The sequence below is a fragment of the Martes martes genome, assembly GCF_963455335.1.
Source record: "Martes martes genome assembly, chromosome: 9".
NCBI classification, from domain to species: Eukaryota; Metazoa; Chordata; class Mammalia; order Carnivora; family Mustelidae; genus Martes; species Martes martes.
Genome location: NC_137896.1, coordinates 82,494,656 through 82,520,088, shown reverse-complemented (window position 1 = coordinate 82,520,088; position 25,433 = coordinate 82,494,656). Strand labels below are relative to the sequence as shown.

At 44.5% G+C, this 25,433-nt stretch overlaps 1 pseudogene across 1 annotated transcript; it reads left to right on the top strand.

Moving 5' to 3' along the window:
* Positions 1-1,623: 1,623 nt before the first annotated feature.
* Positions 1,624-13,856, top strand: LOC308349108 (small ribosomal subunit protein eS25-like; annotated as a pseudogene). The gene is made up of 4 exons: positions 1,624-1,667; positions 7,172-7,545; positions 11,756-11,826; positions 13,699-13,856. The product of its transcript is annotated as a small ribosomal subunit protein eS25-like (transcript).
* Positions 13,857-25,433: the final 11,577 nt, after the last annotated feature.

The following is a 25,433-nucleotide window of genomic DNA, read 5'->3' as shown; positions in this document are numbered from 1 at the left end:
CCCTTGCATGCCCAGGGCTTGGCACATAGTAGACATTCAAACAGTCTGTCTAAATAATCAAGGAATGCTTGGATCACATGTTAGAACAAGCACCTCATTCTTTACAAAGCACTTTGAAAGTGAAGCATCGTTTCATTCCTGTAACAACCCTATGAGATAATTAATGTTGTTACCATCTGAATTTTTCAAAATAAGGAAACTATGGCTCAAAAACTTAGCACTTTGTTTAAGTCCCACAGTCAGTTTATAGGAGGGATGGTCTGAGACCCAATGCTTTTGACCATAAATATGGAGCCTCCTCCTACAAGGACCACAGAAATTCATAAGCCAAAAAAAAGTCTATCCTCTGCTGAAAGTCTTTTTCTGCCTCCAATATGCTCTCTTTCTAAACCTTTCTCTGCTCTCTTTAGCTGATGCCGCTGGTTCCAGATTCTTCCTTTAGCCAAAGGGAATCCAATTCATCCGGATTTCTTTTCAGGGAGGCAGAGACTCTCCATTTTATCCAATCCCCTATCAGACATATAAATGCATAATAGAGTCATTAAACTCTGAAATACATGACACAGTAATAACCACACACAAGCTGTTAAAAAACTCATTACCTCCAGTGGGAGATAGTCACCATGCTTGCTTCTTTCTCCTCACAGGGCCAGGACAGAATGTTGGCTCTCTCGTTAGGGAAAATGTTTTATTTTTCCCAGGAATCCTTCTAAAAGCAGTTGTATTGCTGATAAATCCTAGCTTATTTGTATGCTTCTGAACGTATTGGAAGGCAATGTTTAAAAAATTTTTTCATCACAGAAAACACTGCACACCCTTTGGGGAAAAAAGTTAGGCAAAATGAAATGTGTAGAGGTGCCTGGGTGGCTCAGTTGGTTAAGTGTCTGACTCTTGATTCCAGCTTAGGTTGTGATTGCAGGGTCATGAGATAGAGTGCCCCATGTTGGGCTCTAAACTGGCCATGAAGCCTGCTTGAGATTTTCCCTCTCCCTTTCCCTTTGGCTCTCCAGCTGCCCCCTGCCCTTTACCCCAACTCATGCATATGAGTGTGCATACTCTCTCTCTCAAAAATAAATAAATAAATAAATAAATGTGTAAAGTAAAAATGCTAAAATGAAAATGCTCAAGAAAATGAGAAGATAAGCCACAGAGTGGGAGAAAAATTTTGTGAAAGTCATACCTAAAAAAGGACTATTCAAAATACTCAAAGAACTCTTACAACTCAACAATAAGAAAATGAACAACCTGACTTAAAAATGGGAAAAAAGACCTGAACAGACACCTCACTGGAAAATAAGCATATGTCATTAGGGAACTACAAACCAAAACAGTAATGAGATACCACTACACACCTATTAGAATGGTCAGATCCAAAATGCTAACAGCACCAAACACTGGCAGTGATCTGGAGCATTGGAAACTCTCATTTGTTGCTGGTAGGAATGCAAAATGCAAAGACTTTGGAAGACAGTTTGGCAGCTTCCTACAAAACTATACTCTTACCATACAACCCAGCAATTGTGCTCCTTGGTATTTACCCAAATGAGTTGAAAACATGTCCACACAAAAACCTGCAGATGGATGTTTATAGCAGCTTTATTCAAAACTTGGAAGCAAACCAAGATGTCCTTGCCAAAACTTGGAAGCAACCAAGATATCCTTCCAATGTGAGTTCATTGACTGTAACAAATGTAGCTCTCTGGTGGGAAATGTTGATAGTAGAGGAGCCTGGAGGGGAGAGGGATTGGGGATATATAGGAAATCTCTGCACCTTCCCTGCAGTTTTCTTGTTAACCTAAAACTGCTCTAAAATTAAAGTCTACTTTTTTCAAAGTAAAAGTTATTTTCCCTCAGCTTCCCATGCTCAAACCCACTCCCTATATGTATTTGTTGTCAAATGTTTATTGTATTTTCTTCTGGTCTTTTTTCTCACACACACATAATGTATATGAATTTGTAAAACTTTTTTTTTTTTTAAGATTTTATTTATTTGACAGAGAGATCACAAGTAGTCAGAGAGAGAGAGGAGGAAGCAGGCTCCCCACCAAGCAGAGAGCCAATGCGGGACTCGATCCCAGGACCCTGAGATCATGACCTGAGCCAAAGGCAGAGGCCCAACCCACTGAGCCACCCAGGTGCCCCTGTAAAACCTTTTTTAAAGGTCAGCACAAGCTCTGTATATTTGATAACAGTGTCTTATTATAATAGTGGAAATACTTCAAAGTACCTAGTTCAAAATAAGGAATAGTTAAGTAAACTATAACACACTGTTAACTGAGCACTGCATAATGGAAACTACTTTGCACTGTGAGGGCTCTAGAGGAGGAGGAGTGGTAGTGGTAACAGTAGTAGTGGTGGTGGTGGTGGCAGTGGTCGTAACAGAAGTAGTAACAGTAGTCATAGCTGTAGTAGCATCAGTAGTAAGAATAAAGCAGTAGTAATGGTGGTAGTAATAGTAAGAGTAAGTAGCAGTAAAATAGTAGTAGCAGCAGCAGCAGTAGTAACAGTGGTCATAAGGTTGTTGTAAAGTAGTAGTAGTAGTTGGAGTAAAGTAGTAGTAGTAGTAGAAGAATCAAACAGAACTGGATTTAAATTTCTGTCTTGCTATTTAAACAATTACTGAGCACTTGCCAAAGCTTGATTTCATCTGTACCACTTACCCAAAGTCACATTGAAAGGATATATGTAAAGTCTTCAGCAAAGTGTCAAGCACCTAATAGGTCCCCTATCAGCCACAGTCCCTTCTCAAGCATACACCCTTTTCTTGGTGACCAAGCCTGGCACAAAGTCAGCAGTAAAATAAATGCCGGCTGAGTTACACTGGAATAGAACATTATAACTCTTTTAAATCAATATTTAGAGACATGATATGAGGTTTGGGATTTCAAGCTGGACAAGATTTAACAGAGGGAATGTGAGGTTGACACAATGTTGAGTGGTCTTTGGGAGTTAAAGTCAGGGAAGCCTACACTCTCTGGCACACAGTGGAAGGACCGTCACAGGTGATCTCAGCTGATCTCAGAACCAAAGAGGTGATTCCCAAGAGGATGCCAGAAGCTGCGGCAACACTGCCCATCTGCTCTGGTAATGAGTTTTTCTCTATGACTCTGTTGACTCATTGAGAGAGAGAAACCAAACTGTGCAAAAAAAAAAAAAAAAAAAAATGCAGAAAAGTAAGTTCTGATGAAGGAGAAAGAAGGAGGGAGCTCATGGCTCAAGCTATAGAACATTTTTTTAGGGGCACCTGGGTGGCTCAGTTGGTTAAGCATCTGCCTCTGGCCCAGGTCATGATCTCCAGGTCCTGGGATTGAGCCCCACGTCCAGCTTCCTGCTCATTGGGGAGCCTGCTTTTCCCTTTCTGTCTCCATCTACCTCTCCCCCTGCTTACGATCACGTGTGCTCTCTCTCTCTCTCACTCTCTCTCAAATAAATTAAAAAAAAAAAAAAGGAACACTTTTTAAAACCAAAAACAGGGGTGTCTGGGGGGCTCAGTCAGTTAAAAGTCTGCCTTCAGCTCAGATCATGATCCCAGGGTCCTGGGATCAAGCCCTGTGTCAGGCTCCCTGATCAGTGGGGAGGTTTCTTCTCCCTCTGCCCCTCCCCCGCTGATGCTTGTGCTTGCTCTCTCTGAAATAAATAAACTATTTAAATAAATATACAATAAAATGAAAAACAACTTTTGTTTTATAATATAAATACATACCCATTGCTGAGGAGAAAATCATCTACAATCTCACCAGCAAGAGAAAGCTCCTGTTAAAACCTTGGTCTTATTTCCTTGTGAATCTTTTCCTATGCTGCATACCTATGTCATACATTTATCACATGTGTAAAGTATTATCTATGTATATGTGTGTTTTCTAGATATGATATCCTCTTATCATGTCAATAAACAGTCATCCATGACATCAGTTTTAATGGCTGAATAGAATTCCAGTGTCTGGCTAAACCATGCTTTATGTAACCAATCATCCATTGTCAGACACTTGGGTCATTTCCAAAATCTTGCTATTATAAACAGAGCTGCCAGAAACTTCCTTAGAGCCATGCAGTGAACTTCTGATCCTCTTTCACAGAAGGATGAAAGAGAACAATGGGCTATTTGCGAAAGTTGACTTCGACTCCAAACCACCATCCCCTTTTCCCCACCCCTGGTGATACCCAGTCCTCTGGAGTCCAGCTGGAGGAATCCACGGTCAGGACCTTAGATTCCTGAGGATTTGCCCCACTCCCAGAAAGAGTGTCTGAGCCTTTCTGAATGCATACAATTAGATGTGAGGGCTCTGAAACCAGGCCAGCTCTAGGCCAAACTGGGAAGCACATGAAAGAAGTCTTGGCTCACTTTCAACTCCCTTTTCACTGTTTCCTTTCCTAATACTGTCCAGTCCTCCCAAGAGGCGACTGACCAGCACCCCCAAACCCCTGGGTCCTCTCTCCCCATCTGATCGGCTAATTTCTACAGCTGTGACAGCAGTCAGGATGGAAAGGAACCATATTTTCTAGTAATGTATACTGTTCAAGAAGCTCCCTTTAACATCTTGAGCCAACCAACATGATTTGAACTAAATGCTGCAGGGAGGCGCAAATAGGTAAGACATTATCCCTGCCCTCCGGTAGCTTATAGTCTATAGTCTACTTCAGTTTCCTAGGGTTGCCATATCAAGTGACACAAACCAGGTGGCTTAAAACAACAGAAGTATATTGTCTCATAGTTGCGGAGGCTACCAGTCAGAAATCAAGGTGTCAGCAGGGCTTGCAGCCCACCTCTATGATCTCTGCCTCTGTCTACCCGTGGTCCCTGCATATCTGTGTCTCTGTGTCCAAATTCCCTTCTTCTTATAGGACACCAGTCATACTGGATTTAGGGCCTACCCTAATTCCATATGACCTCATCTTAACGAATTACATCTGCAAAGATCCTAATTCCAAATATGGTCACATTCTGAGGTCCTGGCTGGACATGGATTTTGGGGGGGCACCCTACTCACCCCACTTATGCTCTGAAAGAGAAAACGATGAATATAGAAAAATCAAAACTGCTGGCATCAAATTACAATTACAGCTTTTTTTTTTTTTTTTAAGAATTTTACTTATTTATTTATTTATTTGAGAGACAGTGAGCAAGAGAGAGAGAGCAGAGCAGGGGTCGGGACCAGGACAGAGGAAGAGGAAGCAGACTCTCTGCGGGGTGGGGAACCCAAAGTGGGGCTTGATCCCAAGACCCTGGGATCATGACCTGAGCTGAAGGCAGATGCTTAACTGAATGAGCCATCTAGGTTCCCCCACTATTACAGCTTTAAAAGGACCAAGAGGGCTAAAATATGGGAACATGGGATGGCTGGGGTACCTCCAAGTCACCCTGTCTTGTACCTCCTAGTCTAGGCTATGCCTTGAGCCAGCCTTGCTGTGAGCTCCCAAGGGACCCTCTACAACTGCCTGTGGAATAAGGAATACTTCTTGAATTCTCTCCAGCTCTGCTTGCAAGCCTGTTTGTTTGGGTTTTTTTTTTCCTTATTGGTATTTTTTTTTTCCTGACCGTAGTTCTGGAGACAATTGTGGCAGAGGGAAGATAGAACGTAATGAAGAACGTATAAAGCAAAACTGCAACATCTTTTTCCCTGAATTTGCTGTGCTTTTTGTACATCTGTCCTCTTTTCCTGTGCTATGTCAGGTTTAAAAAGTAGGAGGAGGTGTGTGAAGCAGCACTAGCCTCTTTGAATCCAGGAGCTTGCTCTGTCCTGCCCCTTCTGCATACTGCTAACACCGCAGGGCTGCAGACTCCTAGTGAGACAGTTAGCCAGGAGTCTTTCTCGCCAAGCCCTTGGGCAGCAGTCTCTGCATTTCCAGAGCCTTCCTTCAGATGTGCAAGGGCAGGGCACAGGCTGGGATTTGAAAGCCACCCATCACAACACACATCCCTGTATAGGCCACGGGGTTCTCTTCAGAGGCATTTGCTCCACAGCTAAATCCTCGCCTTAGACAAATTTAAGGGTGACTGTGTTTCTCCACCAGCTCATATGGATGATAGGAATCACTCATAGCAAGTGTTTTCATGATCCATACCCCACCGACCCCACACGTTGTCCAATGGAAACTCTGACCCCGTCCCCAGGCTGTCTTCTGTAGGCACATTTCATTCTTGGCCTGAGAATTTTGTGTGAATGTGCAGGAGAAATCAACCTTTGGAAGGAACCCTCAAGCAAAGAGTACCAGGAGATGGTGAAAAATGCTCCAAATTTCTTGCCTGTGGGAGGAAGGGGGATAACTCTGAGTTTTGCTTCCTGCTATCTCCCAGAGGTTCCAGCAGGACTGAGCACCAGTTGCCCATAGTGGTAACCTGCTCACTAAAGTATTGTGGACTATGTCTTCCTTCCCCACTCCCGTCCCTGGGCTTCCTGACATCTCTTCCCAAAAAAACTACTTGGACTCAAATCCATGTCTCAGGTTGGCTCCTGGGCCTCAAGACACACAGTTGCATTAGTCTGCATTTCTCTGTTGGGTAATGAGCTTCCCCACAGACAGGTACCAAATCTTATTCCCCTCAGCATTCACCATTTGGTCCCTGCCAAATGTTTTATATACATTATATCATCTCAATAGAGATCATTAATCTCTATTATTATTATTATTATTAATGATCATTATTATTAATGACCTCTGTTATTAATAATAGAGATCATTATTCCCATTTTAAAAACTAGGAAAATGAAGCTCAGAGAGCTTAAGTCACTTGTCCAGGGTCATGCAGCCTAGAAGAAAGAGCTGGGATTTGAACTAAGGTGGCCTCTCTCCTTAGACTACGCCATTAATGACTGCCATTAGCAGTGGTATTCAACAAATGTTTGCAGAAGAAACAAAGCTGCTAGCAAGCAAGCTGATAAGAATTGGTACAAAGTGCTAACGAATTGGATGCTAGAGATAGGGCTCAAGACCACCTAATTTCTTGAATGTATTTAAGACCCAGTGGAGATAGAGGCCATCAGAGTGTCCTTCCCCAAATCTTTCTGTTGATTTGAGAAGGATTTATTGATTCCTACTGTGTCCAAGATACTGGATAAGGTCCTGTACAGGCTACAGAGAAATGTAAAGTAAATTCAAGGAGCTTTTTTGTCCGACATCTTAGTGAGCTGGCAATGAGAGCAGCTGCTCTCTGAGCTTCACTATGCTGCAGGGACAACAAGAAAAAAGATCCTGGAAAGTCTCCCAAGAAAGACAAAGACCCAGTGAACAAATCTGGGGCCAAGTCCAAAAAGAAGAAGTGGTCCAAAGGCAAAGTTCAGGACAAGCTCAATGACCTGGTCTTGTTGGACAAAGTGACATATGCCAAACTCTGTAAGGAAGTTCCCAACTATAAGCTTATAGTCCCAGCTGTTCTCTCTTAGACACGAAGATTCGGGGTTCCCTGACCAGGGCAGCCTTTCAGGAGCTCCTTAGTAAAGGATTCACTGAACCAGTCTCAAGGCACAGAGCTCAAGTCATTTACACCAGAAACACCAAGGATGGAGAGGCCCCAGCTGCTGGTGCAGATGCATACACCCACCAATGGTACGTTTTGAAAAACAAAACTTTATTAAATAAAAATAAATATAATAAATAAAATAAAATAAAAATAAATAAAGCAAATTCAAGGAGCTTACAATCTACTGGGGGTGAGGGAGACAAAGGTAAGACAGAAGTAGCTGAAAAGATAAATTACAAGACTAGAGCTGCCATCGGGCAGAAGTGATGCATAGCCAAGGGAGCTGAACAAAAATGGGCTAGGTTTTCAAAGATGAGCTCTGGGGGCTGGAGCAGACAGACAGTCGGGAGGAGGTGGGGCTTCAAGGACAGGTACTAAATGGCTGGAAGCCAGGACAAGGAGGGAGAATAACAGGGCAAAGACAAGTGAGCTAAGCCACAAAGCAAGGGGATTCCAGACAATTTGCTTCATCATTCTGCCTTGCCCCCTCCTCCCAGTCAAAGGGAAAAGGTAATGTTTACCAGGAGCAAAACCAAGGTCTAAGAGACAACTGCTGAGGATTACAGATACATGGTCATTTCCAACTGCTTTTCAAGCTAAAAGCTTTTCAAGCATAAAGGAATACAAATCACATACTAAAGGGGTCACCTTTCCTTCAGGTCTGAGGGCTGATTGAGTAACTGTGACCTCCATGGCTCCCGCTCTGAAAACTTGGCACCAGAGGACACTGCATAACTGCCAGCTCTCTGTTGTGCTTGGATCACACCGCCTGGAGGCCAGGAGTCACAGATTTGGGGGATTGAAGATACTTCCCTGAAGGCTTGGCAACTGAGACCTCATTTACAGCTCCTGTTCTAGGAGAGGACTGCTTCTTTGCTCACCTTCAACTTCTCCCCAGTGAGGGAGTGGGCAGGCCAGATTGGCACACAGGAGAAACGGAAAGAGCCCAGCCAAACACTCTGCACAATTTGGTAGAGGTTGGGCATGGAAAGCCTTGAAGACTCTAGGCTACCATGGGCAGAACTGGCTCAAAAGGACCTCACTCTTGGTGAGGGTCCAGAGTCTATGTCCAGAGCTAAGAGCCCCCACTATCCTTCAACCAACCTCAAACTAACTCTGCAAACACAGCTTCAAGACCTACCACCAAGCCCCAACCATCAGCCGTGCCCCTGCCCCAGGCCTCTTCCAAATAGAAATTCTAGAGCCAGAGTTCTTGCCAGCTCACATGGGGCAACTAGAGTTTCACAGCCACGGCTATAGGAAGACAAAGGCTGGATCCAGGTCCTAGGAGTTTCCAGAGAGCCTTGCCGTTTACTCAGCAATAGTCTGACACCCAGCGAACACCAGCAGTTGCTGAAATGACACTGTGTAGCCAATGGACCCATGTGGGGATCATATCCATGGCTTTGTCCACACTCTGCCGCAGACCAGGCCAGTGCAGGGGTATGGGTGCCCATGGGGCTGCCCTCGCCCACTAGGGGCTGAGAGCAGAAGCATAGATGCTTCCTCATTTCCTCTTCCTCCCCTCCCAATGTCCCTGAGATGCATTTCATAAAGCTTCTCAGAAGGTGGCCAGTTCAGTAACACATCCTTTTATTGGCTCTTCCCCCTTGCCTCTTTCACTCTCAAATAAGATGACTCTCACAGAAGCATTCCTGTCAGGCCCTGCTTTCAGGAGAACACAGGCTCAAGCACTCAGAAACCTTAAAAGATACCATACTTGGCTTCTGAAAATGAGCCCAACAGAGCACAGCAGTGAGGGTTTTCTTGATCTTTGAGTATGCTTATGTTGACTTTGGGACCCAGGCAAGCCTTAACTCTGAGAGAGGTTCTCAGGTACATCCAGCCCAGAGAAGGAAAAAATGATCTTTCTTTCCTACATGAGAGAGGCATGGCAGGTGAATTTTTTTCATTAAGTCCTATTTCATTTTGTCAATTCACTAAAACCCATCTTGTGGGAGAGCCAGTGACTCACCATGTAAAAATGGGAAGAACAGTTTCATTGGAAGTGGGAGGTTTCACACACTGCTCACATGCACACCTTAGGACACAAGGTGAGGTAACGTGGCTTAGCTGCCGTCTAAGTACCCTCGACTTGATAGAGAGATTTTAACCAAATATAGCAAGGAGGCATCCATTTGAGAACCTATCTCCCTCTCCCAAAGCAGATGATGTTAGTGGAGGAGAATGGGATCAGAGTTCAAATAAACCTGAGAGAAAAGAGCCAACTTCTAAAGAGGAGGGAAGGAAAAACCTCCCTTGCACCTTCTCCTGTTCGCGTGCCAATCTGACTGTAATTGCTTTCAAAGTGCCACAGGAAACACCTAGTAATGTACACAACGTCAGGGGGAAAGGCTGAGTTTTATTTATTATTATAAGATTACAGGTTGTAAAAAGAGTAGTGTCTAATTTTTAGCACCTGTCACATTTAAAAAAATTATGTTTTAAGCTTAAAACTGTTAGGATTATAATATCATTTTTTTCTATATTAAAAATGTGAAGAGTAGAACAAAAACAATTCTGAGTTTTCTGAAAAGTTGAGACTCGAATATATATAAATGTTTTATATATATATATATACATATATATATATATATATTTTTTTTTTTTCCTTCATGGCCTCACCCCCAAAGGAGGGCCTGTGAGCACCTCTGAACGGCCAGCTGCTGAGCACCTTGGAGCCTGGTTAGGAGCATGAGCTGTATAAGCCCATTCCTCAATATTTACCCAAGAGAAATGAAGACTTTAGTTCACACAAATACCTGTACACAAAGGTTTATGCATACTTATTCATAATTGCCGCAGACTGAGCACTACCCAAATGCCCTTCAGTTAGCGAATGGAAACGAACTGTGGTACATCCATACAATGTAATAGGGCTCATCAGTTAAAAGGAACAAACAACAGATGGATGCAGCAACAGAAGAAGAAATCTCAAATGCATTTTGCTAAGTGAAAGGAGCCAGTCTCAAAAAGCTATATGATTCCATTTATAGGTCATTCAGGGAAAGGCAAATCAGAAAACAGATCCCTGGGTGCCCAGGACTGCTGGTGAATGGAAGGAGGGGATTGACTACAAAGAGGCACAAGGGAATTTTTGAGGATGGAACGGCTATATATGTTGATGTGGTGGTGGTCCTACAACTGTATGCATTTGTCAGTGCTCATAGAATGGTACACCACTAGAAAGGGTGAATTTTACTGTAGGTAAATTACACCTCAATTAAAAAAATAGATAAGAACCATGGAGTCCCCAGCCTGGGAAAGAGCTTCAGCTCTGCAACTTCCTTTTGTGAGAACTTGGAGGAGTTACTTAAGCTTTCTGAGCCTCAGTTACCTCATCTCTACAAGAGGATTTAAGAGTGCCTGTTAAAGTGTTATAAGGATTCAACAAGTAAGGCAGCACCTGACACCCTTCCAGCATTAGATCTTATTATAAAGATCTATATCCAGCCAAGAATCATGGTATCAGGCCCCTCCCCAGGTGGTCTTGATAGCTCTCTGCCCCGCACTCCACCACCCTGGGCCTCTGCCCAGCCTGGATTCCTGGGGAGAAATTGATGCCATTCCTTGAAAACTCTGGGAAGCGATCTCGGCTGGGTTAGAGTTTGGGGTTACTGAAAACTGGTTTTGAGTCCCAACCAATAAACTGGCATCTCTAGGAATTTTTAAATCTCTCTCCTGCAGCCACCAACGGTGCCCTTCAGCCAAGCCAGTAAGCTCATAAATGCCACTCCAGCTGAAAGATGTGTGTTCGCTCTCCCGTGCTCCTGTAGGGCTGTGATGTACCCATTCTTTATTTCCTGGCACATAGTAGACAGCCAATAAATAAATAGGATGTACCATCCCAAGGCAACTAGCTTCTGGGCATTTTATTGGACTGTGCTAAACAGTTTGATTGCAGGTTCTAATTCCTTTCTTTAGGCACATGCACACGCATCTATGTGTGCATATAATTCTCCTAGCTAACACTTTCTCATACATATTAATGAAAACCTACTGTCCAACTGAAGTGTTTTAAAGATCCCAAGCAGGACACCTGGGTGGCTCTGTGGGTTAAGCCTCTGCCTTCAGCTCAGGTCATGATCTCAGGGTCCTGGGATCGAGTCCAACATCGGACTCTCTGCTCTGCGAGGAGCCTGCTTCCTCTCTCTCTGCCTACTTGTGATCTGTCAAATAAATAAATAAATCTTTAAAGATCCCAAGCAGACTTTTCTATAGTTAGGAAGTTTTGTGAAACATTCATTCATTATATTAAGGAACAAGATAAATCCCTAACAGATTTCCATTGATTAGGCAGAAGTATGGGCACGAACCATACATGCACTGTGGGCAGGATTTAATGGCTCATCTGTTCATTAACAGAGGTAATCATGCAACAAGTGTTTACAGCGCCTCTCTCCTATGTTAGGGTCTAAGTTGGGGGTGCCGGGGTTCCTCCTTCCCAGCGTCTATACCTGAGTCTCCACAGTGTCACCACACAGACATCACACCTGTTGGGGCCTTAGTTTTCTCAATGGTAATGGTTAAGGCCATTTCAGACTCATTCCAGAACCAATAATCTATGGCTTTGAAGGTTGTATTGCAATTTCTGGTAGCAGAGACACATTTTGCTGGAACTGATAATGACGCAGCTGACCTGAAAAAGAGGGAGAAGTTAAAGGAATGTTTCAGAGGTCATAGCGAATTTATACATTTTTGTTTCTCTGTTTTAAAACTTCTTATGATGGAATGAAAGATGCACAGGCCCTCAAATGGGGTAGAGAAATGGAGAGCAAGCACACGAGGGCTTCAAATGATATTTGTAAAGTTTTATTCCTTAAAATTAAATAAAATTCAATAGGGCTAAATGTTAATTTGGGGTGTTAGGAGTTCATACCTGTGAATTACAATGTACTCTGCATTCTTTCCTGTGTTTAAATATTTCTCGATAATTTTTTTAGAAAAACACACTTCCTTCCTAAGTAAGGAAAACTGTGGTGCGACGCATTTTTTTAATCACAGAAAGCGTGTTCCTGTTCTTTTTTTTTTTTTTAAGATTTTATTTATTTATTTGACAGACAGAGATCGCAAGTAGGCAGAGAGAGAGGAAGCAGGCTCCCCGCGGAGCAGAGAGCCCGATGGAGGGTGCGATCCCAGGACCCGGGGATCATGACCTGAGCCGAAGGCAGAGGCTTGAACCCACTGAGCCACCCAGGCGCCCAGGGGTGTTCCTATTCTTACCCGAGTAATCAGTCCTTCCTTGGAAATAACGCCCTGCTGCCGACCCCTCTCTCTGTCTGTCTCCCCTCTGGCTGCTCTCCGGGATCCCGCCTATCCGCGCGAATGAACAAAGGGACTGACTCCTTAAATCATGACTGCTAAAAGCCGCGGGACTTCAGTTCCTCTAAACCCTTCCTACCGCGGTCAGGTCACCTGCGCCTCTGCACTCCTGCCCTCGGGCGGTGCGACTCCCTGATGGTGGGGCAGCTCTGAGCTCGCTTTCCACCAAGAGGGCGCGGGGCGGGAGAGAGCCAGGCACCCTAGCTGGCCCGGAGCAATAACGACTCTCCATTTCAAAGGAATGGGCGAGTAGAGGGGTGGATCCGCCTCGCCTCAAAGGCTAAAAATAATCCGGTTTTGTAGACTTCTGAGTAATCCGCAGGAGAAGAGGAGGACAGGTTAGGATCTTTGCATCCGTTCTGCTGAACTTGTGCTGGTCAGGAAAGAGTTAAGCTGGGACCCCTCCATCCTGGGTTCTCTCCCGAGTCAACTTATAACTAGAGCTTACCACTCATCTCTTCCATAATAAAAATGTGATTAGTAGAAGTCAGGTGGGTTCTGTCCCACTGCTAAGAGGCAAGCCCCAGCAAGCAGAGATGCAAGGCAGCCTCCCTGAGCCTGTCTTTTCGGCACACCTGAGCCTGGGCATTTGGCCTCTCTGGGCAGACACCACAATCTCTGGAAAGACTGTGGGGGGTGATTAAAAGCCCACCTCTTCCCCTAGATGGTTGCATAACAAAGGAGGCAATAGTGCCTTTAGCCTCCTTAAGAAAATCCAATTTGACATTCCTAGCTGCTTACATTTAGATGCAAGATACCTACCTCCTTTAGTCAAGACGTGATTGCTCTCTTCCCTGGGTTTCCTTTCCTCCAGAACTGCAAATTCTCTCAGTAAGACAAGGACTCCTTACTGCACAGGATGCTTCTCCTCCCCCACTCAGATCTGGGTGTTTGTAACCCTGTCTGAATTCTTTCAGCAGCAGTGACTTCCCAAAGGTTAGAGGCCCTCAGGAACCCCCCTTCGCTGGCTGGCACTGCGGAGCGTCAGCCCTATAGCCTTGACAGAGACTCTTTGCTGGGCCAAACTTCAGTCAGCCTCCTGAACCTTGTAGACCCGTCTGTCCACTTCTTGTAAAAACCTGTTTTAGTAAAACCGCTGCTAGCGGCGCCTGGGTGGCTCAGTGGGTTAAAGCCTCTGCCTTCAGCTCAGGTCACGATCCCGGAATCCTGGGATCGAGTCCCGCATCGGGCTCTCTGCTCAGCAGGGAGCCTGCTTCCTCCTCTCTCTCTCTCTCTCTCTGCCTGCCTCTCTCCCTACTTGTGATCTCTGTCTGTCAAATGAATAAATAAAATCTTAAAAAAAAAAAAAACCGCTGCTAAGTTGGTTTGACCAGAAATGCACCCCCCGTCCCCTGCAATATCTGTTCACCTCCCTCAGGTTCCTCATCCTCCACTGCCCCCAAGTGATGTCTGTCTCCCTGGCCTGCCTTCAGCAAGAATCTTGGGACCCGGGGTTAGCCAGATATCCCTTTATCCGCTATGTTTCCTCTTGGTAATTTTCCACCCACTGACCCCACCCCCGCCTTGGCTACAAATTCCCACTTGGCCACACTGGCCTCCGAGTTGAGCCCAATTCCCCCTACCGTAAAACCCCACGGCAGTCATCCTGAATAAAGTCTACCTTACCACTTTTAACAAGTGTCACTGAGTGGTTTTGCTTTTTCTTTAACAGGCTCCTCCTGGGTCCCTGGGCTGGGCATCCTTCTTGGGAGGAGTAAGCAAGGAGTGAGGTTCTGCCCCATTGGATCCACGGAGTAAACAAGCCAGTTCCCTACAAACTAGTTGGTCTTCAGTGCAAGGACTTGTGTGTGGAATGTGGCTCCACTAATTCATCCTTCACCCACTCAGTGGGGGCACATAGCTGTCGCAGAGCCAATTTTTCTTTTCTTGGTGAATATGCACCTTCCCCCTTCCCCCCCATTGGATTTAAAGGTACATCAAGGACCCATCTCCTCTCCATCCAGGTGTCATTGCTAAGTATTGACCTCTGGACCCTCATACGCTGCACAGACTTAGCTTTTGCAGAGGGACAGATGTGAAGAAGGGCAGTCCCACGCAGCTTCCGAAGGAGGTAAGAAGGCCAAGAGGTGGACCTGAAAAATTATTCAGGTTCTGCTCCCTAAAATCCTAAAATGCACTTCTTTGAATTACTTGTAAGAAAGAATATAAACAGGGGCGCCTGGGTGGGTCAGTTAGGCATCTGTCTTCAGCTCAGGTCATGATCCTGAGATCCTGGGATGGAGTCCCACATTGTCAGTCTGTTGTCGAGTCCCCTGCTCAGCAGGAAGCCTGCTTCTCCCTCTCCCACTCTTCCTGCTTGTGTTCTCTCTCGCTGTGTCTGTCTCTGTCAGATAAATAGATACAATCTTAAAAGAAAGAAAGAACATAAACAGCTAAGGTCTTTTAAGGCATTACTCTCTGCCAGGCCCTGTGCTCAGCTTTTAAAGAGATCTTCTCGTTTCATCCCTACATTTACAGGGGCAGGGTCTGAAGCTTTAACAGGGTCATGAAATAAACGTTCCGGTGAGAGGTGGAGCTGAGATTCGAACTCTGCTCTGTCTCACTCCATGTGCAGAGCCCCTAACCTTGATCCCTCAAAGGACCCTTGTTGAGATACCAAGTGGTCTAGTGTGGCAAGTGTACAGAGAATAGACATGGGAAGACATGTTCTTGAGCCTCTTGGTCATCTAACTTTTGATGTGATTGTGAGGAATAGTACAACCTCCCTGGGTGTCAGAGTTGCAAAAGGCAAATAATGGTTTGAGGTCGGCCTCCTTCACAGGAGTGGTCAGACGGGTTTGACTGCTAATCTCTTGAGGGAGGTTAGGGAGGTGGAAAGGAGATAAGCAAGCTTACAGGAGGAAGTTAACCAAGATTCCTCAGGCTTGCTGCGCTTCTTAGAAAGTATCCCTGCTCCCCACTGAGTTCCCTTTCTAGCCAGTATCTGGAACACAGACCCTGCCCCAGCCTCCAGGGAGTTCTGGAAAACAACAAACACAATGGGCCGCTTTTGGTGCCCAGGTCTCAAAGGCTTCATTTACATCTCATGTTTACACAGGATGTTTTAGGGTCTGGCAACTTTGACATTTTCATTGAAATAGCCCTCAGAGCAGAAGAGAGGTACATGTCTGAGGCAGATCCTGAAGAGGTCCCATAACAGGCACTAAACTTCTTTGAAATTTGATCTTCAGTCGTCTCCCCTTATCTGTGGTGTCTGTTCCAGTCACTGCTGTCAGCTGTGGTTGGGAAGCAGATGATTCTCCTTCCGACACACAGGCCAGCGCTACACAGCGTGCCCACGCCATCCCTCTCACTTCATCTCACCCGTAGGCAGTTTATCATCTGCCATCACCACAAGAAGAAGGGTGAGGACAGCACAGTAAGCTATGGGGGGTGGGGAGGGGAAGAGACCATATTTACATAACTTTTATTAGAGTATATTATTCCACTTGTCCTATTTTATCACTGTGAACCTCTTACTGTGCCTGATTTATAAATTAAATTTCATCATAACTATATACATACAGGAACAAACATCATGCATATAGGGTTCCAGACTGCCCGGGATTTCAAGTGTCCGCTGGTGGTCTTAAATGAGGAGAGACTACTGTGTATCTTTTTAAATATACGCAAAGTTTTCATTCTAGTCACATCCTGCCCAGTTTTCCCCCCTTTTAAAAATTTATTTAAATTCAACTTAATTAACATATAGTGTATTATTAGTTTCAGAGGTAGGGTTTAGTGATTCATCAGTCTTATGTAACACCCAGGGCTCATTATATCCCGTGCCTTCCTTACTGCCCATCTCCCAATTACCCCATCCTCCCACCAACCTCCCCTCCAATGCCCTTCAGTTTGTTTTCTAGAGTTCACTGTCTCTGTGGTTTGTCTCCCTCTCAATTTTCATCTTACTTTATTTTTCCCTCCCTTCCCCTATGTTCATCTGTTTTGCCTCTTAAATTCCATGTATGAGTAAGATCATATGGTATGTCTTTCTCTGACTGACTTACTTTGCTTAGCATAATACCCTCTAGTTCCATCCAAATGGGCAAATGCGTGCCTATTTATTTTAACCGAAAAGTACTTTTTATTACTTAGTCCCATGACTTATCTTTCCCCCTAAAACCTCACATAATCAGTTATTGTTACTTAGCACAGCACTAGTGTTACAGACCTTACCTCACCAAATACTCACAGTCACCCTAATGAGCAGGTGCTGTGATCCCACCCAGTTTATAGATGGGTAACTATTCCCTACTTCGTTGCTGCCAGCACCGTGGAGACACGTTTCGCCTCCGGCTTCTCCCTGCTTGGGCGTTCTAGATGACTGCCTTCTCTTAGTTAAGGTCATATGAAAGAGTCTTTACCATTGTCATTTTTAAAAACATAAAACTATGTTGTAAATATTATGATAAACATAAATTTCTCTAACTATACCCTTTTCTAAGGCTGAGAAGCCCCTCCCACCCTTCTGAAAACTCCTAAAGCAGAAATTTGCCTTGGGTGTTCCATTATTTCAGATAAAGACTCGTTTAATATGGTGATTAAGCTACTTAGACTCAAAGCATGGGCTCAGGAGTTACAAATCCCCACTAGCCATTTCCCCCTGATGTGATCTTGAACTAATCATTGACTCTCTCAGCTTCAGTTACCCATAAATTGGGGATAATAATAGGACATACCCATAGGGTTGTTAGAAGGATTAAATGAGCTAATACATATACAGCACCAGTCACAAAGTAAGTAATTGACAAATGTCAAATGTTTTTCTTAATAAAGAGATTTGGGGTGGAGATTGCTTTAAGCAACACCTTTTAGTCAATAACACCTAAAACCACATTTCTGAGGTTGGGAAAATGTTGTCATTGCAAATTCATCTTCAGATATCAGAGCAGGTGTACTGACCTTTGGCTGTGAAAATGTGATCCCTGAGCAATGCCCTGGGTTCTGAGCAAGGGAGGGGTGTAAGGTAAGGTCTACTGACTCTTGCAACAGAACTTAATTAATTTCCTTTGGAATCTGAAAGCCACTTGTGAGGGAAGAATGAAACCATAAGGGGACCCGTTAGCTAACATGGAGTTATCCCTCTGAGACCATGTCAGCATTGAGCCTTGGCTGCCGATCTAATGAGATCACAGTCATCCTGCCCTGCTGGGAGGCAGCCCTGATCACCCTCAACCCCAGCTGAGGTGACAGTAGCTGCTCCAACACTGGGCTTCCCCTCCTCCAGCCCCCACATTCTCATCTCTCTGCAAGATGAAGAACTCATGAGAGGGGGCCTGCAGTCTTCATATCTGGACATCCCTCCCTGGCACACAGTACATGCCCTATAAATCTTTCCAGAAGGAATTCATGCAAAGCTGCAAAATCCCCTCCCCTTTTCTCCAGGGCATATCTGTGTAACCAGGGCCAGTCCTATGGCTTATATACACACATGTCAAAACATGTCAAAACATGTGCCTTCCAGCCCTCACAACCTTCCCATGCCAGGCTGGTGGGTAAAGCTGCCCTCATCTAAGCGTCACCTCAAAGAGGTCATTCAGGTGGACGTTTATATTCTTTATATTTTTGCCGCATAAGTACCTAGTAAGTCTCCCTAGTATCATCTTTCCCAAACATTTCTTAAGCTGGACTACTTAGGCCAATGAAAAAGCTAATCTATTTTATGTTGATTCCATTAGCTTCAGTTTCTTGATCTAGTAACTAAACTGGGAGAAAAATGGGGGAAGGGAAATCTTTCTATAGCCTTCCAAACCCTGCATAAAGGGGCACCTGGGTGGCTCAGTTTTTAAGCTGCTGATTTCTGTTCAGGTCATGATCCCAGGGTCCTGGGATGGAGCCCCACATCGGCTCCCTGCTCAGCGAGAAGCCTGCTTCTCCCTCTCCCACTCCCCCTGCTTATATTCCCTCTCTTGCTGTCTCTCTCTCTCTCTCTCTATCAAATAAATAAATAAATAAAATCTTTAAAACAAAACAAAAAAAACCCTGCCTAAAGAGAAGACTTTGTGGCTGTGGCTCCTCTCCCATTCTCTCAATTTCCATGTGTGCTGATCTCCCCACACCAATTCTATATACGAAGATGTCAGAAAAGGAACATACCTGGATAAACTTAATAAGACTTTCTCTCCATGGACCTCATGGAGCCTGGGCCCCCTACCTGTAAATAGATTAGTCTGATGTCCTGGCAAGGATCCTGGATTTATAATCATTGGCCCTGCTTCTTGCTGGCTATGACATTTTGGATAATCACTTAAACTTCTGAGACCTCAATTTTTTATTTATAAAAGCAAGAGCAGCCTAGGATGTTTTTAATGTTCTCTGTGACGCTAAAAGCTAGATAGCACTACACAAACCCGAGGAATAATTAGTGTCCCTGAAACATGACTTCCTTCCCCACAACACGAGCTAGTGGAGGTTCTGAGAATAAATGTCCCTTGGGAAAGAAAAGCAAGCAGATCACATTCAGAAGAAAAGAGAGGCTGCACAACCACAGATGTATCTTATTTATGCAGAATATCTCCCAAAACCTTTGTGGAGACGTGTGACTCTGAAAGTTGCCTTCCCATGGGAATGAATGGGAATTGTCCTATAGACATATCAGTGTAAGCTTTGGCTTGAACTACTAATCTCTTTTTTTTTTTTTTTTTTTTTTTTTAAAGATTTTATTTATTTATTTGTCAGAGAGAGAGAGAGAGTGAGCACAGGCAGACAGAGTGGCAGAGGGAGAAGCAGGCTCCCTGCAGAGCAAGGAGCCCGATGTGGGACTCGATCCCAGGACGCTGGGATCATGACCTGAGCCGAAGGCAGCCGCTTAACCAACTGAGCCACCCAGGCGTCCCTGAACTACTAATCTCTTAACTTACACATTACCTGGCCCTTTTAGAGGACAAATTATGTCAAGAATTGCCCAAAGAACTAACAGTACAACCTGTGCCCTGTTGTCCAGGGCTATTTTGGGTTTTATAAGCCATAAGCAATTAAAAAAAAATCAATGCCCTCAACAACTAAAAGTCAATCAAGTTACTTAAGATTTCCCCCAATATATATAGCCATTGACTAATTGTCCAGGAGTCTGACCGTAGCACTTTGGGTCTTGTGCAGACACCAAACTACTTAGCCAGCAGACAAAAATACAGGGAGCTCCAATCATCCAATCAAGAGACCATTAAAATATGGGCCATAAATCTCTGGTTCTGCTACAGTTCACCAAGGACAACGTCCAGCAACCTTCTGGCCTTGCTAAAAGGTAGCTCTATGGAACTGGGTCCTGTTTTTCTCCTCCTCTTTCTCATAGTTGTATCCTAAGATTGGGGTGCACAAGTATCCTCAGGGACCTTTTGTTTTCTTACCGGAAAGGGAATCTCTTTTCCCTAATGGTACCTGGGGGGATTTTACTGGTTTAGTGCTTCAGCCTCAGCATTAATCCTGAGAATGGTTTCTTTCCAGGCTCTCTCTGCCTTTGGCCATGATCACGCTCATGAAATTGTCCCTGTTGTCCAGCCAGCTCTTGCCCTCCAGAGCTGTGAGTGTCAGAGAACAGAGGAGCAGTGGCTACCCCTGGATCTGAACTCACAGCAGTTCCATCCTGTGGCCAAGGCACTCTAGGGTCAACTGGTGGGGCTCTGTTCTCCTCGAGAGGTAACCAGGGTACTCCAGTCCTGGCACCACTGGTGCTGAGGGGACTGAAAACTCAGTGCACATGATCCATTCCAGCTGGAAAGGTCTGCTGCAGACCCTCTGATTTCTAAAACAGGGTTTCCTCATCTGCAAAATGAGCTTATCATGGAAGTAGAGTGCCCAGTACAGTGCCTGGCACTAGCAGGCACTCTGGTGCTGGTGCTTTTTCCACCTACATCTGAAATCCAACTGCTGAGGCCCATAAGAACCAACTTATTTTCTAACTCTAGAGGGATATGATCCATCAATATCCAAACCTTGCTAGAGAGCTCTGATGAAGAATGCCTTTCAGCCTTTGTTAAGAAAAATTATCCAATACCCTTCTGACCTTGTACAAGAGCATTTGTAACAAGCCCACCTGAGGGATATCTGATGCTCTACAATTGAGGTTCTTAAGTTGTAGCAGCTGGACCAGAAAAGCAAATTCTTGGGGTGCCTGGGTGGTTCAGTGAGTTAAAGCCTCTGCCTTCGACTCGGGTCATGGTCTCAGGGTCCTGGGATTGAGCCCCACATCGAGCTCTCTACTCCCCGGGAGCCTGCCTCCCCCTCTCTCTCTGCCTGCCTCTCTGCATACTTGTGATCTCTCTCTCTGTCAAATAAATAAAATCTTAAAAAAAAAAAAAAAAAGAACATTCTTGGGCCCCAACCCAGACCTACTGAATCAGAAACTCTGGAATTGGGGTGGTGCAATCTTCTTTCCAGTCTGTCTGGACTGACCCACTGGTCCAAAGAAACAACTTTGTGCTCACAGAAGTGCCTGACACAAAGTAAATGTTATAAAATGTTGGCTGTTATCATAAATTAGCCTATATAAACATAAGAATGGGATTATACACACATTGGAGCAGAAATCACAAAGAACTGGAGAACTCGGAGTAGAAGCCTCAGGGTACCAAGAACAGGGGCTGTCATCAAGCAGGCAGGCAAAAACCAGGAGGCAGGGAGCAGCACTGACCATGTGTGGATGATGAGCAGAGGGAAATTATAGGCAGGGTCTTGGCAAGGCGGACCCAGCTGGGATGAGGTCTGACAATCAAACTCAAGAGGGCTTCAAGTGGCCCAGGGACAACTTTAACCTGTTAGTTAAGAAGACCTGGTCTCCACTGGTCACCACTAAAGTCTTAAAGGTTCCAGGCCCACCTGTCTATCTGGCTCTGTCTCTCCCAGATTATTGGTTGAGTCCGGTTTCCAGTGGCTCTCCAAGTGACTCACAATGGTGGCATGGTTATCTCCAGGGGTGTGGGCAGTCAGCCTAGAGCCGGCAAGCTGATCCTGGAGCCCATCCACCATCCTCCTCAGATTCACATTCTTGGCTCCCACAACTTCACAGGGTTGAGGTCACTTCCTTCCAAGTTCTGGAGCCAAAGACCTAAGAACTGAGTTTTCAGTCAGGGCCCTAGGTAAGAGCTGATTGTTTAAATGATGAGCAGAAATACAAACATGAGGCTGGTAATACATCGCTAATGTTTCATGTGGTAATATGCCAGGCCCAAAAAACCTAGCCCATTCACAAGTGGGTTAATCTATTTAAAAATTGGTGCCTAAGCAGCAAAAGCTGTCTCAACAGTGAAATTAATTTCATGAATACTTAAATTCTATTTGTAACCTAAGTTTGAAGAGAAATCACATTAATAAGAGTCACTTTCTTAATGTTATGAAAGTTTTCTGTTCATTATATTTCATATAATTTCCAACTAGTGCAACAATACAGTAGTATTTGACCATTGTTTTGAACCACTGAAAAGCATTTTTAAATTTTTTTAAAGATTTTTATTTATTTGACAGAGAGAGACACAGTGAGAGAGGGAACACAATAGGGGGAGTAGGAGAGGGAGAAGCAGGCTCCCCGCTGAGCAGGGAGCCTGATGTGGGGCTCAATCCCAGGACCCTGGGATCATGACCTGAGTTGAAGGCAGATGCTTAACTTCTGAGACACCCAGGCACCTTGCATTTTTAAATTTTTAATTTTTAATAATTTGTTTAAAACACTGACTGGGGGTGGGGGATGCCTAGGTGGCTCAGTTGGTTAAGTGTCTGCCTTTGGCTCAGGTCCGGTTCCCAGGGTCCTGGAATTGAGTCCTGTGTCAGGCTCCCTGCTCAGCAAGGAGTCTGCTTCCTCTCTCCCTCTGCCTCTGTGCATGGGCTCTCTCGCTGTCTCTCTCTTTCTCTCTTTCAAGTGAATAAATAAAATATTTAAAAAAAAAACAAACACTAACTGGGGATGCCTGGGTGGCTCAGTCATTTAAGTGTCTGACTCTTGATTTCAGCTCAGCTTGTGATCTCAGGGTCTTGAGATCCAGCCCTGCCTCAGGCTCCCCGCCACCTCAGCAGAGAGTCTTTGAGATTCTCTCTCCCCCTCTTCCCCTGCTGATTCCCCCTAAAATAAATAAATAAATCTTTTAAAAAAATGAAATGAAATGAAAACAAAACAAAACCACTGACTAAGCCAAGCTGGTAATGTGGAAATGTGTTCCAGTGGGTGCAAAGGGGAGGAAAGAGAACAGAGGGGAGCAAGTTGAGAATTCAGATACAACAGCTGGCTGCCTCTGCTATGGCCGCTATACAGGATCATATAGGAATAGCTGGCAAAGGTCTGTGGGTTGAGAATATCTGCACAAAGCAAGCATGATATCTACCTATCTATCTATCTAGAGAAAGAAATGGTGGAGATACTATGGTAGAGGTAATCCAACCTCTCTGTGCCTTAGTTTCCTCATCTGTAAAATGGGGATAGTAACAGTACCTACCTAAGAGGACAATTGTAAGGATTAAATGAATTCATAATCTATGTAAGTCACTTTGAAGAAGGATATAGTAAACACTACATGTGTGCCTACTATTATTTTAAGTTTATTTAAATTTAGAGATCAACTTGAGAGGATATGTCATTGATTCCTAGTTAAAGGAGTGACAGTATGATGAGAAAATAGATATGGGGAGTTAGGAAGGAGGTAATTTGCAAGGTCATTTGGTCAATTCATTGCCCTCGAAAAATATATTGACGTCTTAAGGGATCCTAGCCCGTCATTCCTTGATGAGTCAGAAATTGGTCTTGGCGGACACCATCCATAAGCTTTTGTTCTGGCATGGTGCCCACACTTTGCCCCTACACAGTCAACACCCCAGAGAGCAGTGAAACAATGTCCTTATCCAGGCCAACCAAACCAGTTAGGAGCCATGTTAGGAATAATTTAAAAACAAGAGCGATCTGATCGAGGAGAGCTGCAAATAGAACTGTTAACCTTGACAGCCATCCAGAGTGAGTTCTGTGGCTGGAAGCCATCACTCCATCTGTCTGATAAGTCACTGAAAAAAGCTCACCATTTTCAGGTCTTTAAAGACGAATGCCTATCAGCCCAAATGGCCTCAGATGTGTGCAGAAGCCCCAAGTCCCTGACTTCCCCTCTTGGCCAAGATGCCCCTTCTAAAAGTCATCTGAGGAAGTCACTTAACCACTCAGTTTCCTTATCTTGGAAAAGAAGAGAACATTCAGTGCTATAGTTACTACCCGTCTCCCTAGGGAGTCGGCGGTCGCTGGGTAACTAAGAACCCTATTTAAAGTGTCCAGTGTTACAGAGACTAGCAAACTATGCCTGATTCATTCACTTGGGATTCACTGATGTTTTGGAAATTTGAGTAACTGAATAATGCAGAGGGTAGGCATTAGGTCTGGCCCTGTCTTTCATACCTCCAGGAATCTGGAGATTTAAAAAAAGAGAGAAAATCATGAGCATATCCTTCCTAACAGACACTCTTTTCAAGTATTACTGCTATCTTCTCATTCATGGGCCTATTCATGACATATTCTCGCTCTTATACTGAAATATTCCATTTGCTCTACTCGTACACAGTGTATAATTAGTGAGGCTGCCACTGGAATCAGCCCTACTGGGAAAATATTGTAAGCCAAATCTTTCAAATTGTGGAGTCTCCGGGTGTGTTAAGAGGCACCCACCGGTGCACCTGGGTGGCTCAGTTGGTTAAGCGTCTGCCTTCAGCTTAGGTCATGATCTCAGGGTCCTGGGATTGAGCCCCACATCAAGCTCCTTGCTCAGCAGGGAGTCTGCTTCTCCCTCTTCCTCTGCTCCTCCCCACCACTCATGTTATCTATCGCAAATAAATAAATAAAATCTTAAAAAAAAAAAAAAGAAGAAGCACCCACCAATGCCTTCTTTACCACTCCAATTGGATAAGAGTTTAGCCAGAATTAGAGGATTTATTAAATTTTTTTTTTTAATTTATTTGACAGAGAGAGACAGATCACAAGTAGGCAGAGAGGCAGGCAGAGAGAGAGAGGGGAGGAAGCAGGCTCCCTGCTGAGCAGAGAGCCTGATGCGGGGCTCGATCCCAGGACCCTGGGATCATGACCTGAGCCGAAGGCAGAGGCTTTAACCCACTGAGCCACCCACGCGCCCTGAATTAGAGGATTTAAAGCAACCAAAATTAAAGCTAGAGAGGAACAGAACTGGAATCATCTTAGTGTCTGCCTTTTGGCTCTGTTTACTTCCTCTTTGAACAAACAGTGCTCAGGCTGACAGTGATTCTGATTTTGTCATGCATCAGAGTCACCTGGAGATCTTGTTAAAATTTGCATTTCTAGACCCACCCTCATAATTTTGGATTCAGTAGGATAAGGGAGACGCCTGTTTCCTATAGATTCACAGGAGGTGTTGCAGCTGGTGGTGCAGGGATCACACTTAGAGAAACACTGGGCTGAAAGGTACATTCTTGCAGGCGAAAATCTTATGTTCTGTGTCTAGTTAGGGTGAACAGCTGTCCTGGTCTTCTTGGAATTGAAGGGTTCCTTGGATGCAGGACTTTTCAGTGTTAAATTGGCATAGTCCTGAGCAAACCCGGATAGTTATCATTCTAAGAATAGAAGAGACGGTGACATCCCTAATCTTTTTAAAGTTTGGACTAATTCATCAGGCTACCTAGTTAGTTAAGAATTTACTAAGTCCCAGAGGCTACATAA